At 33.7% G+C, this 19,302-nt stretch overlaps 1 long non-coding RNA gene across 1 annotated transcript in view; it reads left to right on the plus strand.

Moving 5' to 3' along the window:
• Positions 1 to 821: 821 nt before the first annotated feature.
• LOC145291371 (uncharacterized) overlaps positions 822 to 19,302 on the plus strand; it is a 50,463-nt gene continuing 31,982 nt past the window's right edge. Inside the window, exon 1 of the long non-coding RNA XR_013869398.1 lies at positions 822 to 10,543. This is a non-coding gene — a long non-coding RNA (uncharacterized LOC145291371). The remainder of the gene's footprint in view (positions 10,544 to 19,302) is intronic.

Below are 19,302 nucleotides of genomic sequence, written 5' to 3' on the forward strand. Positions count from 1 at the left end.
TAAAACTCACTGTGTTCGTGTTTGTAAGTAGAACTTGATTAAGTTACAAAGTGTTTTCAACATTAAATAACATAAAGTGAACATTGTAAATGCGTCTGTCTGTTAGTTTTCTAACAATTCTGAATGTTATTAAAAAAATAATGGAAAATATCCTTTACTATATCAATTTTTAAAAATATATGGATATCTTTTATACGACAATATGAGGAGAAAAAATATCTTGCTATTTTTATTTTATATATTTTTTTGTCCATGTCTTTTGAAATGAGAGAATAGTTTCACCTACTTTTGTTATAAATGTAACTTTGCATTTTTCTTCAAAGGATCATTATAAGGTGTGTGAAGATATGATCATATCAGTTGTTATATTCATTAGTAAAATTTGTCTATTGCTGACCATGCATATCGATCTGGACGGTCTTGGGCATATGGGGTGGAGGCATGAGCTTATTTTGTCAGTTCGAAGTATGGTCTCATGCCATTCTGGGGGGGGGGGGGTCTAAGAGTAGTTTCAAGCTAATCACCTGAGGTGCTTCTACCAAGCAATTCTGACAAGCTGCCCAGGTAATTTTTGTTCTCTTGGTGCTCTTCCCTAGAGTAGACATGGCCAAACTCTTAAAATCTACCAAAAGTCAAATAATTATCCAGTCAATACGAAATTTTCACTGGTGTTTTTTTTTTTTTTTTTTTTTTTTTTCTTCTTACACCCCCGCCCCTCCTTTATTTGTGGGTACAAATATGCTTAATCAGCTGAAACTGAATAAAATATATTGTATCAGGGAGAGAGTGAGGATTTTTATATATATATATATATATATATATATATATATATATATATATATATATATATATAAACTGCACATATCAGATTTTAAGGTTGAAAATCCGAATTTTGAATGTGTATAATTTTTCATCTTGTTTTGAAGTTTGAAATTCATTGACTGTATTAGTAATTATTGTTTCAGATTAGCAAAAAAAAAAAAAAAAAAGATATATTTTCATTATTTTTACGAAAAATACATCTTAAAATCTTTAAAAGAAATTTTTTAAATTTTTTTTCAGTGAGCCCAATATTGCTAATATACTATTATATAGGAAATGCTTAGAAGAATCTTATTTAGACAAAAAATAATAAAATTGATTTAAAAAAAAAAAAAAAAAAAAAAAAAAATTTAAATGTGTTACTCAGTTAGCCAAATATATATATATTTTTTTACCCCCTCCGTGCCTAGTCTAGAGCATTGACTTTTTAAATCTCACTTTCCTGGCATTGTTTAATCTATCCGCCATGAGATACCAGGCAACTGTTGACTCTATACAAACTTCTATATTTTATTTAAATGTTGGATTCTAACAAATTTGCTTAGTTTGTTTTGTAATTTACTGCTTTGTATTAAATACTATTCTATTTGGAAATCTTAATTTAAGTGAAAAATATTAATTACCCAAGTGAAACCGCAATATAAGTGCTTCTTTTTTTTTCTTTTTTTTTTTTTTTTTTCTATTATATAGTAGCGATCACTCTTGTTGTGACTGGTTACAAGAGTGTATGATAATGACCTACAAGTGTTAGCATTGTGGACAAATGAGTCTGAGGAATATGCACACAATGTGATGTATGAAAATAAAACCTGATTGGTGTGGGCTTGCCGCTATTATACCTGGAAAGAAATAAGAATATTTTAACCTTTATGAACAGGTTTAAGATCTGATGACTTCAGGAAGATTAAATTTGGGCAGTAGATGTGAGCAGAACAGAAGACTGTATTGGTTTGGTCACATTGAAAGAATGAATGCGTGCTTGGGTTTAACGAATACAGTTGAGGTAACATGAGACTGTACTCTAATCTAGCATGTCTCTAATAGTATAGATGCAACACTCCTTAGATAGTAATGCCTAAATACATGTTTGGTGACTTTAATGTCCACCATAAAAATTGGCTTGATTTCTCAGGTTATGCAAATGCAGCTGGACGCCCTACTTATAGCATCTCTATAACCCATTCCCTCAGTCATGTACCCAACGCACCAGCAAGCTTCACTTCTAGACCTATTCCTTATCACAGTACCTGAGGATTGTATAACTAATGCCCAATAGTCCATTCGGATACTCAACTACATAATGGTATCAGTAGACCTCACACTCAAATCCCAACCCTAAGGTGAGGAGCCATTGCTCAAAACAAAGTACTACAAAAGGGCTGACTGAGGAAACTATCAGAGGCCCCATGGATGAATATCCTCTCCCCCTGCTGAACAGTGTGCCAATGAGATAACTGAATGGTGCAGAGCAGGCACCGAAGCACATGTCCCTGTACGGAAGTATTATAGCAAGCCCCCCTCCGTTCACTACAGATTGTGCAGCTGCCATTGCACTCTGGCGGTTTGTACGACATGAGTAAAATGCAAATAGGCAAAAATTTATAGATGCTAGAAATCATTGTAAGAGAGAAATAGCCACAGCCAAAAGAAAGCATGCTGAAATAACCAGGGAATGCATAGAATCACAGAACATAGGAACTTGTGATTTTAGGAAAATTTATAATAGTGTAGTGAATAACAGCAATCAGTAATTCCCCCACTATCCAATAAGCAGAAGGTTGTATGCACGGCAACCAAAAAGGTGGAACTGTTTGCTCAGTGATTTGTCTATGTGGACAAGCCACAATAGATGATTTGAAAATCACCCCTTTTGTCCATGATATAAAAAAAACTTAGACACCTCAAAAGTGTATGGGCCTGAGCTCATCCCTGGTATACGAATTAAATGCTCAGCTGAGCTAGCCCCTGTACTTTCCAAACTGTACAATAAATGCCTTGCTGAATCTTGCTACCCGAATAGCTGGAAGATGGCCTCTTTGGTACCAGTGTACAAGAATTCTGGCGAAAGGCCTGCTCCTCTCAGTTATCGTCCTATCAGTCTCTCGCCCCCCCCCCTCTTCACTAAAATCTTTGAGACACTAATCGGTCAAGCATTAGTTCACCACCTTACAAACGCTAGTCTTCTTTCTGACAAACCATACTGATTTAGGCAATGTTGTTCTACTGCAAACATTTTAACAGTCATCCTTGAATGCATATACCGTGCACTGCATTAGGCAGGTGAGGCCCTTGATATATACAAGGCCTTTGACAAAGTCTGGCAGGAAGGGCTGCTAATGAAAATGAAATCCTACGGTATAAGTGGATGAATACTAAATATAATTAGTTCCTTCTTAGACAATAGGACGATCCAAGTTGTCATTAATGGACATTCATTCAAGAAGCATAACATTAATACAAGAGTGCCCCGGGAGTCAATCCTTGGACCACTATTATTCCTGATATTCATCAATGACCTCCCCAATAATGTTGTCAGAGATGGGTATATTTGCTGATGATACAATGCTCTATAATCTGCATGAGGGAAGAACAGATGTACACAAATCCAAGACAATGGTTGAATCCTTAGAAAATGACCTAGACTGTAGTGGAATGGGATGTAAATCGAAGGTAACATTCAATGCTAGTAAGACTAAGCTGCTCTCTTTTTAGCAATTACAAAAAACCTCTCCAACCATCGATATCCAATAATTGGCTGTGTAATTTGGTAGAAATCGCAGAAGTCAAATTTTTAAAAAATTTGACCCCTTAACATTTATTGTTTTGAGCTCAGATCAAATTAAAAAGTTTGATCCATGTCTAAGTAACCTACATTTAAAATGTCAAGTGTTTAGACCTAAAATTGGTGGAGGAGTTTGGTAGCGTTTTTCAAAGGTCAAATTGTTGAACTTGACCCCTTAACAGCCAAATTTCTGCCTAAAAGCTGATTAAAAAGATTTTCCCAAATCTCAATACCCCTTAGGTCAAATCTCGAGTCTGTAAACTGAAAATTGACAAGTTTTGTAGAGAAATGTACACACACAAAAATTTTACCTTTGCAGTCTCTACCAAATTACCTAGCTAATTATTGATCTAAACATTTGAAATTTTACATAGTGTATTCAGACATAGGGAAAGCTTTCTGATCAATTTTTGGCCGCCAAGAGGTCAAAGTTCAAAAGATTTTACCTTTTGTGGTCTCTAGCGCGCACACACACACAATTTTACGTTTATAGATATATAGATTATATTGGACCTAATATATAGTAATGATTTAAAAAGTCGTGCATCACCACCGAGAATCAAAACATTTAGCTTATGATTTACTTTTTCCTTTGACATTAATGCCTGAGCTATGAAAACATGTTTGCTGCCAGGCTAAAAATTAAAACCTGAACCTATAGCTATTACGTTTCGCATGAATATTCGTAATGCCGTCGTTCAAGCTTGACCTAGCAAATTCCATTTTTTTTTTTTTTTTTTTTTTTCCCCAGCTAAAACCCAAATATAAAGTTTTGCATGGGTTCAAATGCCCTATATATTAAGTTTCATGCCTGTAGACCAAAAACTGACAAAGGAGTTTAGTAGGCAAAATTTTTTAAACATTTACATATAGGCATGCATAAATATATATAGAAAGGTTTCTGTTTACAATAACCGTTGTATGCAAATATTACGCAAGTAGAAATCATGTATACATGAATATAATTGCACATAATAATTAACTAAAGATGGTCATCCCATTAGAAAACTGAAAAAACTAATAGGGAATTAATTAAAATAAATGTTTAGCAGAATATGCAAATTAGGTAAATCTTTTGCAGATGAATGCAATTCCATAACACATATAACAAAGTTGTATTTTCTTTTTAAATAAATGTTAAAAAAAGGGTTTTTAATATGAATATCAATACACACATACAAAAAAAATTTATAGGAGTACAGATTGTCAATTTCCTGGGAAGCAACGAAAGGAGTTTTACTATTACTTAATCGTTATAAAGTCCATACAAAAAATTATTTCTGATTTTATGTTAATGCCTTTTTGGTTGCTGATAAATTATTAACTATACATAATGAATTTAAAATCTATATAAATAAAACTGTACATGTGTAAATATTTAACCACTAAACTCTTAAACTACTTATTATATAACATTGAAATTTAACAGGAAATAATGATCATACACTAAGGATGATATATAACAAATAAAATCTTTGTTTGAATGGATGAATAACGTGTACAGAAGTCGGAAATGCAAAAATCTTCATTTCAACTTGGTTGCTGTCAAAATGTCCTGAACTGCATGCATTTAGTGGTGCATAGGAATTGTAAACATTGCAGATGCTAAATGCTCGGCTACAGGAGGCAGTGGGATACAAATAACTGGAAAAATCTGATTGAAGTGTGAGCCCCTCAAGAGGTGTTCTTTGAAGGAAAATGTAATGACTCCTGAAGTGGGGATCATGCTGAGCCAAATGCATTTAAGAAAAGTCATATCTTGAATAGTCAGCCTCTGGGTAGTCAAATGGTGACTACTAACAAAAGCCAGAATCTGGTCAAGAGTGAACAGATTCTATAAGCAGTCAGAGCCAATCCTCTGTCAATGAAATGTCAGTTGCACATTCAAGGAGAAAGTTTTTTTTTGGTGGGTAGTTAGGTTGATGTGTCCCTGCGGATCTTGGAACTCTTGCCTAAAGGATTGTGTTCATGGGATTTATAATCTGGCTGGTCAAGCAAAAATCTAGTTTTGCAAGTCTATTTGACCTAAGAAAACCAAACATGTCGATTGTTATTTTATTTATTTTTTTTTTTTTAAGCCGGAGTTGTTTTTGTGTGAAGGAAGAATACCTTTGTTGCACCACTGACAGAATAAAAAAAACAACGGTGGACAAGCAGAATGAGTGGAATGGTTACGACTGCGTACAGTAAATATTCAAGTGCATATTCATACTGCCATCTTTGCTGGCAGTGCAAGATTCAGTTAAATTAGAGAATATATATATAGGACTGTAAAAATTCAAACAATTTTAAAATATTAGCAATTGAAAAAAAAAGTCCTACAAACACTCCCATTGGATATCCATTACACATAAATGAGTGTTGACATCAACAATAAAAGTAAACATCAAATCGTTTGTTTCTGAGTCTTCGTACAATTTTTTTTATTTCCAACTAACAAATAAACATACTTTCCAACTGTCGACACTGATGCATAGAAAATCAAAATAAAAAATTGATTTAATAGAAATCAATTTCAAAAAGGAAGGAGGGTAGTACTTGTACAATGTAAATTCCATATTTGAAAACGTTTAAATTGTTTAGAAGACTGTAAAAATCAAAACGATTTTAAATTACTAACAATTGGGGGCGGGGGGGGGGGGCAACAAAAAAATCATTTGCAAAAAAGATCATGGAAGGTCATTAATAAAAAAAATTAGAAAAATTATATGTGCATACCTTTGTAAGCTGAAATATTTAAAACCGTAATAAAAATAAATATTTAGTAATCAGAAAAATAAAAGAAAATCTAAAATTTAAGAGACCAAACAAAAATTAATTTTCTCTCAAAGAACATCAAAATACTTCAAAGTGAGAAAAATCAAATGACTAAAATTATGACATGTATGTTTGAAAGTGTTACTGTAAAATTGCGCCACACACAAACAAAAATGAAATACATATACACATACATAAGAGTACAAATAGTTGCAGGCATATACACTTATGTACGTACACATGCTATAAAATCCACACATTTATGAGGCATGAAATAGAAAGTTGACTAAGACAACATTGTCTCTGAAGCTGTCCCCATCTAATGTCTGTCGCCAGTCAGTCGGTCAAATTGAATCTCCGCTTGTGTTTTATTTTTATTTTTTAATATTTTATGCAAAATTGGAGGTGATTGAGTTTTGATCGTATTTTTGCGGGCATAGTATTCAAATTCTGCTTGGTGGATTAGAGGAAGTAAACCTTCTGTTGAATTTGAAAGTCTATTAGAGACTTTCAAATTTCTGCTACTTTTCAATAAAGGAGAGAGGGGGGGGGACAATTTTAAAAAAAGTTTTATTTCCAACTAACAAATAAACATACTTTTCATATAATTAACTGTGCAAACTGATGCATAATAATTAAACATGCATAGAGCATCATAGAAAATTGATTTAATAGAAATCGATTTTAAGGAAGGTGGGGATAGTATTAATACAATGCAAATTTCAGATTTCAAAATGTTTAAATCCTTTTAATATTTTAGATTATTCGAGTGGAATCTTCTAGAATATTTCAATAACAGGTGGAATATTCTGCAATTGATGTTTCTCCAAAACGGTTCTCATAATCAGAAGTAAATAACACGTTCATAAAAAGAACTGATTGTTCAGCTTTGAATGAAAAGTTAAAATTATTGGTACTCTTGTATAATTTGACGCAAATTCTCATGAATTCCCGTCAAGCATGGATCGGGCGAGACCGGCAACCATCGGTGTCAGCCAAGCGTTGTTCAAATGTTGAAACGCTAACTCGACTTTTTATTTCATTTATTTAATTTTTTTTTCTGTTATGTTTTTAGTAATTTTTAAGGTGATATTAAGGGGGGGCGTGACTTTATTTTCTGATTAGTTACTTATTTATTATTTATTTTTTTTAATTGAATTTTTGGGAGTTTGATTAGCCAAAGAAAAAGCACTATCTAAATGGAAGCAGACGACATTCGAATTGGAAGAAAGTGACTAAGCCACTAAAAAAGAAAAAGAAAAGCTGACAAACAAATATATTTTCAAACTCGCCAAACAGAAAAATGACAGGCAAAAAAAATAAATCTATACATGTAAGAAAAAGAAATGAAAACATCGATGCAGACAATCTCATATTGTCAGGAAAAGAAATTGATGTCCCAAAAAATGAGGTGCAACAATTGTAAACACAAATGTTTACTTAAAAAAGGATTGTGTGTAAAGGATGAGTTCTCCTGGAGATGTACAAATGGACAGTGCCACCAAAAGAACTTGACTGAACAACAAGTCTTGAAAATAAAAAAAACAAGAAAAAAAATATGGTTACAAAAAAGAAAACAAAACAAACAAAAAAAAACTTGTACTTACACCTAACAATTATACGGTTAAAAAATCTTTTCTTGGAGAAAAAAAAAACAACTTTCTGTTGATAAATATTTTGCAAAAAAACAAAACAAAACAAAAATCGAATTTAAAAATGTTTAATTCTAGAATATTTTTATGAAATGATAGCATTATCAGGAATTGTATAACGAATGCCCACAGCCCACTTGGGAACGCTGATCATGCAGTGATAATGGTTGAAATCGCCCTAAACTCTAGAGCCAAAACTGAAGAGCCATTGCTCAAAACAATGAGATATTATAAAAAGGCTGACTGGGAAGCCATCAGGAATCTCATCAGAGATTCTCTATGGGGAAATATCTTTTTCTTCCTGCTGAACAGTGTGCAAATGAGACCACTGAATGGTTCAAAACTGCAATTGAAGCACATGTTCCCACATGGAAATTTTATAGTAAGCCCCACTCTCCCCAATGGTTTACTTCTACTTGTGCAACTGCCATTGCACAAAGGCAGCATATGTACCCCAGATTTAACCGACATAAGTCCAGTTCAAACAGGCAGAAGTATATAGAAGCTAGAAGTAACTGTAAGAAAAAAATAGCAATAACTAAGAGAGAATTTACTGAAACCACCAAAAAACGCATCGAAGCACAAAAAATTAGGAACCCGTGATTTCTGGAAAATCTACAACAGTGTTATTTACAACATTATTTAATGGGCAATCAACAATTCCCCCACTATCCAACAATCATGAGGTTGTTTGCTCAGCAACCGAGAAGGCTAACATGCTTGCCAGTTGGTTTGCCTCCAACTCCACACTGGACCCTGCTAATCACCCCTTCCCTGACTTTCCTTTGTGGACAGATGCCACGCTAGACGATCTGAAAATCACCCTTTCTCAGCTTCATGCTATCATAAAAAAACCTTGACACTTCAAAAGCATGTGAACCTGATCTCATCCCGGCTGTGCTATTAAAAAAATGCTCCACCAAAGTAGCTCCAGTCCTCTCCAAACTCTACAACAAATGCCTTAATGACTCTTGCTTTCCAGACTGCTGGAAAACTGCTTCTGTGGTACCAGTTTTCAAGAATTCTGCCGAAAGAACTAACCCATTAAATTATTGCCTCATTAGCCTCCTCCATCTAAACAATATGATATAAATGCGGGAGTGCCTCAGGGGTATATTCTTGGACCTTTATTATTCCTAATATTCATACATGAGCTCTCTGACAAAATTGCCTCTGATATGGGTATATATGCTGATGACACCATGCTCTATAACAGGCATGACAGGAAAACAAATGGCAGAAACACTAAAGGATGACCTCCAATCCGTAGTGGAATGGGGACAAAAATGGATGGTCACATTCAAAGCTTCCAAGACTAAACTTGTTTCCTTCAATAATTGCAAGAAACCTTCTTTACCAACAATAGCAATTGCCAAAGATTCATTATCTGAAAGTACTTCTCTTAAACTCCTCAGCCTAACATTCATAGGAAACATGAGTTGGAACAATTATATTGAGAGCATTGCCAGGATCGCTGTGAAGGATCTACCGTGCTAGAAAGCTACTAACGCCAGAAAGTATCCTGTACCTCTATAAAGCTACCATTCGCCCATGTATGGAGTATTGTTGTCATATTTGGGCTGGTGCACCTGCTACTAGTCTCTCTCTCCTAGACAAGGTACAAAAGATAGTCGCCAACCTGATAGAACTGTCATCTAAGCTTCAGCCTCTGTCCCACTGACGAAACGTTGCATCCCTCTGCCTGTTCTACAAGTATTTTAATGGTGAATGCTCTGACGAACTGCAAGCACTTGTGCCCCCACAATGTAAATACCCTTGACAAACCCGACAAGCAGCTAAATCCCACCCCTACACAGTAGAGATCCCTAGGTGTAAAAGAGCTTTCTACTCCAGTAGTTTCTTCCCCAGAACTACTAGACTTTGGAACTCCCTTCCGGGTCCCTGCTTTCCCAACTGTACTGACATACAGAAGTTCAAGTGTAACATGAGCCAACATCTTGCTGCCCAACTCCCTACATAGTACTCCAGTAGCTTATACCCCCTACACCAAAGTGGCAATGTGCCTTGTTTGGGGTGAAAATGTAATAACAAAAAAAAATAAAAATACCTCGCTGTAAAAATACTTTTCAATTTTATTGTTTTTGTTTTACAATTTTTTTCAAAATTATTGAACATTAGGTGCTTATTCAGATCAGCACTTATGGCGGCATTTAAAATTAAAGAAAATACAAAAATGTCTCCATGGTGTACATATGGGACGAAGATGAAGAATTCCAAAAATCAAGTAATTTGATCAAGTAGGGTTTTTTTTTATGCAAGAAAATCCAATTTAACTCTGCTTCGATAAGGGAGACAAAAGCGGTATCAACAAATCAGTGGACAAGGGTAGACAACTCTAATGCATGTGGAAACTGTCAAGAGAATCACTGATTACCTCCCCTCATTATGTTCTTTAGTAAAACATGGCCTCGTCTGTGACTTAAAAAATGGCAAATATGTTTTTCTTAAATAAAAAAGGCTACTTGATCAATTTTTGTGATTTTTGGATACAATCTTCATTCTGTGACAAGTAGGTACAATATAAAAGTTTTTCACCATTTTTGTTTTAGGATATCCAAATTATTTTGCAAAATCACCAACATTGTACACACAATGATCCACGTCATCATTTTGTGTCTATTTTATAATTGTGCATACTTTTTACGGATGTTGCTAGTCGTTTTAACTGAATCAGGGAAGCAGCGTTTTTTTTTTGTTATTGTTTATGTTAATTTTAATAATTAGAGACCTCCTTACATTTTTTTTTCTTAATAGGCCCTAAAATCAAGTTGATCTCCCCACCCTCCCTAGAAATAAACATCTTTTAACAATTAAAATAATTTCAAGTTGTAGTTAAATTTGCTATTTTATAATTGCCAGTAGTCATTTTTTATATATAGTGAAAAAAATTTTTTTAAATTAGAAAACCTTATTCAAAAAATCTGTTTAAAACTTTATATTGTGGAATACTGGAATTTTATTCTATTTAACCTTTTAAAAAGTAATTATTTTTTAAAATTCTGTCTATTTTTTTTTTTTTTTTGTAATTTAACTAATTATAGTATATTAAGAAAAAAAAAATATTTTTAATTATTTAAACTCTTCAGTTTCAAAAAATGTTGCAATTTTTGTGGACCTAAATTTATTTTGTTTAGTTTTCATAACATGAAATATACAGGGTTTAGAACACCTAAAAAATATTTCCTCTCACATATTTAACGAAAACTGCTTTTAAAATATAAGTCAATTTAAAATTTGTGGCTCGGCAGGATAACCAATTTGCAATTAGGATCTATCAATTTTTAAGTGAGTGCAGGTGCAGGAATCTCTAGAAGTCGAAAGTAGTAGAGTATCTGTGGAACCGTAAAGGTAAATTTAACGAGATATCCGATTTACAGAAGGCTTCCACCAAACCACATCTTCACATATATAAAATAAAAACATAACTCCGTAAAATAATGATACTTGATAAAGAACTTGAGATCACTGTATTAAAATGAAATAACAACATGTTTTTACGTGTTTGCAAAAAACAGTAATTCAAATCGTTCCAACATTAATGTTTTTGCAACGAGGCAGGCTTAACTAATCGGTGTCTCGTGAAAAAGGCTTGAAGTTTAAGATTACTGATTTTCATAAACAGAGTGACACACGTGGTTATTTTCTGAAGAGTAATGAAAGTCATTAAGCTATGTAAGCATCTTGCGTGTGTGCGTGTGTCCACCACATGTGAAAACAGCAGTTTGAAATAACTTTGTTAAAAGAAGAAGAATTCTCGTTTGATATGGTAACTTTCCAGGCTGACAATTTAGCTGCATGACACGCATAAAGTCATGTTGGGTGGTTTAATGTCCTACTAGGATGGAGTCCGGCATATGTGCTAAGGACGGGCAGTGGTGATGTTTACTTGTAGAGCTGCATCCTGGACTGGTTTTATTTTTGCAGGCAAAACATTATGTACCCGTGTTCTAGAACATTTCAATCTGTTTGATGTATCACTGCGCGTGGAGCGTAACGTAGTCCTTTTATTGCATGCTTGCGGATGGGCAAATTATAACTGTACATGTGCATTATTCACATGCATGCATGTTGAAAATGGTGATTGCTATGAGATGTTCCTGCCGAAGATTTGTTCTGGCCATATGTAACAGATGCTACAAATTGTATATTTATCTAAAATTTAATGAAAATCTGACCATTAGTTGATTTTGGCTAGATTTTTTAAACACGTGTGTGACCAACCACTACATAGGAACGTTATTTTAAAGCATCGATAATGTAAACACGCTTTTGGTCTCGCATTTTCATTATTTTCGAACACTGTAAAAAATTTTTTTAAATATTACTAGTTTATTTGAAGTTTCTTCTTTTAAATGGTACAAAAGTTATGATGATAAAATTAAATTAAATTACAGTTACATCGTGTTACATACAGTAGGGGTTAAATCTGTGTCTTGTGTTGAAGGTACGTATTGTTTATCACTGTAAGTGCTAATCTGAATAAGCACCAAATAATATAATAAATACTTTCGTTAATCGTAAACCTCAGTTGTTTTCATTAGATTAGTTGGGGGGGGGGCAAAACTTTAAATCAAACTTTCAATGCTATCAGAATCCTTGAATCCTTTATATTGCATAGTGTACGATACAATATTATTTCTGGAGATACTTATACTGTCAACTCTAAAAAGAAATCGTTTAACCCTTATCGCAAACAAACGCTACAAAATATTTTGATGAAGGATAAGAAAAATAGGATTTAACATTATTTTTTTATAAAAATCAAAATTTAAAGTTGTTATATTGCATAATGTACTATACTGGATCAATGTGGCCTGGTTATTCCCCTGAACTTTAAAGATGCCCCTAATACCCCTAAAAAGCAAAAAGTTACTTTTTAGGGGTATTCGGATCTGCTATTAACGAATATCACAGTCAAAACGAATATCAGAAAATAAATAAATTTGTATGAAATGTGTATAAGGCCTTCAATTTCTCATGTTTTGCGTAATAATTTAATTTTCTTTTTTTTATGTTAGATATTAGCCTGGGTGCTTGGCATTGCCCAGGTGTTTGGAGGTGTATGTGTTGAGCAAAAAAAAAAAAAAAGTGGTAGTAGGTAGGCAGGCTCGTTTAATTAATGAAAACAAAAACTTATTCCAGTTCATGTTGTCTTTAATGCAACATCTCACAACTTTAGCTTGATACATAAATATCCGTCTCATTGTGAGAAAATAATTGCTTTGTGAGTAAACATATCACATGGAAAGTGGAAGTGTAGGAAATATTCAAATTTAGGAAACCTCAAAACCCTAATCTATATAGATAAAACAGTAGATATATGTGTGCTTGTGTGAAAATATTTAACCGATAAACTCTTAAACTACTGGTTACATAACATTGAAACGAACAGGAAATAGTAATCATACACCAAGGATGGTTTATAATGAGTAAAATCTTTGTTTGGATGGATGAATAACGTGTGTAGAAATGTCAGCAAGTTGAAATGCAAAATGTTCATTTCAACTTACTAACATATTTCTATTACTTTTGCGCATGTGCAAATTCATTCATTATTTGAAGTGATTTAATATTTAATCTTTAATATCTATCTGACGATAATTCAATGGCAGGGAATGCAACTGAAGCACTAAATGTTTTGGCTTTGATTCTAGCTGATGGCATCCAAGTCATTTTTATTTTTAAACTTTTGAAAAAAAAAAAAAATATATATATATATATATATATTGAGTACAATATAATATTCAATACAGAATTGTCTCTGTAATAATAAATATAAAATTTGCATGAATTAAAATATATTTAAGCTTATTTTACGACCAGGCAAGCCCCCCCCCCGCTAGTTGTGAATAAAGTTTAAGGAAAATAGTTTGTAAATCAATTTCTTGTAATTTTAATTACTATTTTAATAGAAACTGTAGGTTGATTTTTGGAGGAAATACCTCAGAGCAATAAATTCATCTAAAGCACAGTGCATAAGTACTACATTATAATCCTGCGTTGCACAAAACAAAAATACAAACACACTGTTTATTATAGATGTAGATTAGTCAGTCAATTACTAGCCATCCAAATAATCCAGTTAATGATAGGTGTCAAACATATTCTCTTTATAGATTTGCTGACTGCAATGTATAAATTAACTCAACTTCATTTTAGCTGTACACTACCTGGCCATTAGACCAATTGTATAGACTTGTGTGTGTGTGTGTGTGTATATATATATATTAATAATGTGGACCGTTCGAGCGTCCTTGCTTGCTTGCATCATTCATTCAAAATCCATGAATTAAAGAAAAACTTTAATTTTTTGCATACCTTGCCAAACAATAAGTTTGTTGTAAATTTTTAATTTACTTCAAAATTTTCATTTATATTATTATTCTATCTTGTACATTAAACTTTATTTATCTGGTTAGGATTGTCTTATAAATATTGATACTAATATTTATATGAACCTTAGGTTTACAGTATTGTAGTCCAAAAGCATTTCAAAATTTAATCCAACATTATATATATATATATATTATGGCTATGTAAAGACCAAATTTAAACTTGTTCGAAAACATTCTTTCTTTTAGATTGTGAAATTAAAAAATAAAAATGAATGCGTCAGCTGAACGGTTTCAAAGCTCGCTCAACAGAGCTAAAATCAAGCTTAATTACGTTTTAAAAAGAAAAGGGGGGGAATAATGAGTCGGAGATGAAAAAGTAGTGGGGAGAAATATATGTATAAAAAAAAGGGGGGGGATTAATTATTAAATAGAAACTAGATTAAGCCCTAAGAGATTCTCTTTTTGTTTGCAAAGAGAAGGTCTCAGAGTCTTAATATATATAGTTTCTAGAATTTTGAGATGGTAAAGAGAGTGTGACTTGCTAAGGATGGAAAAAAATTCCGCACTAAAATTCAAAGTGCAAATACGATTATTTATAAGGCGCACTCCTATAGATGAGCCATGGGTATTGCTCAAAACGGCCGAAGGTAGGTAGTTTCCATTTCAAATTTTGGATGGAACATGCTTTACCCTATTATCTAATCTTTGAGACGTCCGCCCGACATGCACACCGCAGCTAGATTTAAATAAATAAATAAATAATAGAATTGTTATGGTGGATGGGGGGGGAGAACGTCTTTACAAATTGAAGACAAAATGGATTTACAAGAAAAAACAACACGAGTATTTGATGCAAAGTAACATTGTTGTACGACAGAAGAAATTTGCTTGGCAAATCTTTCACTAACATTACCTAGCCAAGGTAGGCATAGGTAGATAGGGCATTTGTCGACGGATGCCTGTTTAATTTTATTGAAATTAGAAATTTTATTTCTAATTGTAGATTCCACGATTTGCAATGGAAAACCATTATTGCAAAGAGTCTTGGTAATAAATTTGACTTCATCATTTAATTTGGTCTCTGAACATATCATACAAGCTCTATGGATAAGGGTGTTGATAAGATTATATTTTTGTTTGGTGGGGCAAAAAGAGTCCCAACGTGTGCAAAGATCAGTGAACGTAGGCTTATGGTAGATGGAAGTCAAGAAAACGGAAGGTGTTTTACAAACCAGTACATCTAGAAAAGGAAGGGAAGAATTACTTTCCTTTTCTATAGTAAATTTAAGAACTAGGTGAATATTATTAAGGGATGCAAAAAAGGTATCTGCTTCCATTTCATTGTTGAACAGACAAAAAGTGTCGTCAACATAATGAAAATAAATATCTGGTTTTTGAAAGCCAGATAAAAGACCCTTTTCCTGGAAACTTACGAAAATATTTGCCAGAGCCGGTCCCAGGGGAGAACCCATCAAAACATCATCTATCTGCCTGTACATAATGTTATTAAAACTGAATTCGACCAACATGGTGGCGAATTCCATAAGTTCCACAAAAATATTCTCAGGAATAGAGGGAGTTGGGAGCTGACTGTGATAAAGGGCATCGGCACATATATCAATAGTCTCTGAGAGTGGAATGCAGGTAAACAGGCTTTCAATATCAAAAGAACATATAAATTTGTCAGTCTGAGTATAATTCTGCATAAATAAACTGCCTACATAATTTCTCCATAATTCAGAGTACTTCTTTCTCAAGTAGGCCAGATCACAAGAAAGTTTAGGCAAACAATTGGAGATAAATGCATCTTCAATCTTTTGTCCAGGATGTAAATTAGCTCTTTTTATTTTGAACAAAATAAAAGAGGGACATACTTTATTGCTCTGGCACATATATAAAAAGGAGTGGTTAGCCTGAATAGTTCTTATTTTACTCCTAATTTTCAACAATGAATTTAATCCATTGATTAATTCAAGTGGGTACCTAGTCTTAAGATATTTAAATATTTTTTGCGGGGTACAAAATTTTATTATGGCTATGTAAAGACCAAATTTAAACTTGTTTGAAAACATTCTTTATTTTAGATTGTGAAATTAAAAAATAATAATGAATGCGTCAGCTGACCGGTTTCGAAGCTCGCTCAACAGAGCTAAAATCGAGAGTGAGTTAGATTTCTTTTTAAATAAAGAAAACATAATCCATAATTAGTTTTCCCCCTCTCTCTCTCTCTCTCTCTCTCTCTCTCTCTCTCTCTCTCTCTCTCTCTCTCTCTCTCTATTTCGCTTCATCTCTAACTATGGATTAAATAATATTAATATTTATAGTGTTTATAATGAATTGTTCCAAGTTTCTGTTTTATAGTTAATTTTATGACCTTTGACTGTTCATAAAGAGGGAGAGAGAGAAAGGCAGAAGCAAGAGTGATAGACACTGTAAAAACTAAGAATGGATAGATCAACATTGAGTGATAGAAGATGAGATTAATAAACTGAAATTAAAGAAGAATCTGTTTTCGTCTTCTATGGGAAACTGACAGCAATACACTGAGATGTGAACTGTTGTATTACGGTACACTTGAAGCCATCAACTAAGGTCCAGCCCTTCATTACTATGTTAGGGAGATGACAATGTAGTAGTGTCAACACTATGCCGTCTAGAAGTCTGGATTTTGATAAAGAGATTAATAGACTGCACTTTAAGAAGAGATTAGTGATTCGGTGATTAGATTGCAAATTATGGCTTATTAGAACAATTAAAATGGATTTATTAATTTATTTATTGCAGACTATTATCCTCATCTTTCTTAGTTGTTGTTTCATGACGTTTCGCCCAACTATTCCTCTGGTCTTCATCAGGTGGTAACTGCGACGGAATAGGAACTCCAAATCTCCTAACTGCAGTTTCAGCAATTACTGCCATCCGTAGTTGTTGTAATCTCAACACGTTTTGGCCAAACAAGCCTCTGGTTGGCTTTGGGTAGGATTGAAACCGCTATCTTCAGACAATTCTCGCCTGGAAACGTAGAGATTCAACGTCTCTATCCACTGTGCCACTGGCCCAAAAGGGTGATCAAGGTTGGATTAATATATATACCATTCAGTATGGACCCGACCATGGAAGATCAGATAATGAAAGATAATATCCCAGTTTTCAAGCTTCATTCATTCAATTTAATACTATAAAACCGGAATATGCACTTACCCTCATCATCATTTTGCGACTTCAGTAAACGGCATTGTCTTTTCATATGGTTATTAATGTGTGCGCATGCCACCACTACACACATTGGAAAGCAGGAGGACTGACCTGACCTTCCACCTACAGCACCTTGGTAGTCCTAAATGGTCACCCATCTGGTTCCGACCAGACTCAGCATTGCTTGACTTTGGTGATCTGATGAGAACTAGTGTGTCAACATGATTGTCCAGTATGCACCCTTAGTCTTAGCAACTTATAAAAGCAGCAGCAGCAGCAGCATCGAATGTTCTTTGCATCAACTTTTGATTGGAAAACTCTCCAATCAGCCGTTTCTTTCAGTCAATCACCAATTCATATTTACATAATATAAAAACCCAAACCCATCTTTGTTTCTCTTTTACCCACTTTTCTTTCAAACCTGACTCATGTCTTTCAAAATATGCTCAGTTACTGAGCTAGGAGTAAGTGGCACATGCGATGAGGAACATTAAAAAATTCTCTCTCACACACAAGTTCACACATACACTGACCAAAGGAAAAGCATATATATGCACATCAACCAAGTGCACAGAATTCACACACTATGATATGATTAGGGAATCTTTGTGTTTTTGTGTCATGGGGATGTTTCTTGAAGGGCTGTTATGTGCTGGGCATGGTAACCAGCTCTTTGGGGGTGATAAATGTTATCGATAGACAATAAAACAGCCCTTGTATCAAGAGGTTGATACATCTGCTGGTGGGTCTTCTCTTTGTTCTCTGTCGACATCATTACTGGTTGTGCTGAAACTGAACGCTTGTATGAAATGATTAATAAAAATAAAATTCTTTTATTTTAACAATTAAGGAGCATTTTAAGAACTCATGAATTTGCTGCACATGATCAAACGGTTATGAATGCCATCCAAAATCCAACTGAATTACAATTCTTCCCTGATCAAAGCACACCAGAGAGATAAAAATAGAGAAAGAAAAAGACATCGTATCTAGATACATATTAAAAACAAAGAGATTGAAATGGTATTTCGTTTGCCTTCAGTGATGATTTCATTGACTTTACTGCCTTCGTTCTCACCCTTGAGTTTATATTAACATATGTTAATCTCCAGGTTGAATAAAAACTTGATTTATGACATGCTCTGAAGTTATGTTTTTAATAGTACATGTTAAAACTATATTCATCTCTATTCAAGTACAAGGAAAGTTGAATATAAGACTCCAAAATGTGTGTGTGTAGGGGGGGTTCAGGATCTTTCAAAAGGCTCTTCGTCATTGTGCCACAATACTGATACATGCAAACTCACAAGGTGTTAGCAAAAACAAACATGTTCTTACAAAAACAACAACTTTTTCTTCACCTAGAACGTTCCTGAACACTCTAAAATCTCATTCACCATTAACAGTTTATATTTGGTTGCCCTAACAAGTTTAAAAAAAAATGTATGTCATGGAAATTGCTCCAGACAAGGCATGAAGCTCCTTGATGTAAGGAGCCAAAATATAAATAATATTTCAAGGTCAAAAACTAGCCAATGATAAGTGTGGATAGATTCTGATCTTGAAAACAGTAATTCTTCATCCTTGGCCAGAAATATTGCTCATGAAATGTGAGGATTAAAGAAAAAAATAAGTTAAGCAAGAGTTACATAACTTTCTACTCTCCTAGAGGGATAACGATAGCCGCTTACGTCCAAGTGGCAATACACCTTGTTTGGGGTAAATAAAAGTAAAATAA

Source organism: Euprymna scolopes, chromosome 12 (genome assembly GCF_053919585.1).
Source record: "Euprymna scolopes isolate OS-2025 chromosome 12, ASM5391958v1, whole genome shotgun sequence".
Taxonomy (NCBI): domain Eukaryota; kingdom Metazoa; phylum Mollusca; class Cephalopoda; order Sepiida; family Sepiolidae; genus Euprymna; species Euprymna scolopes.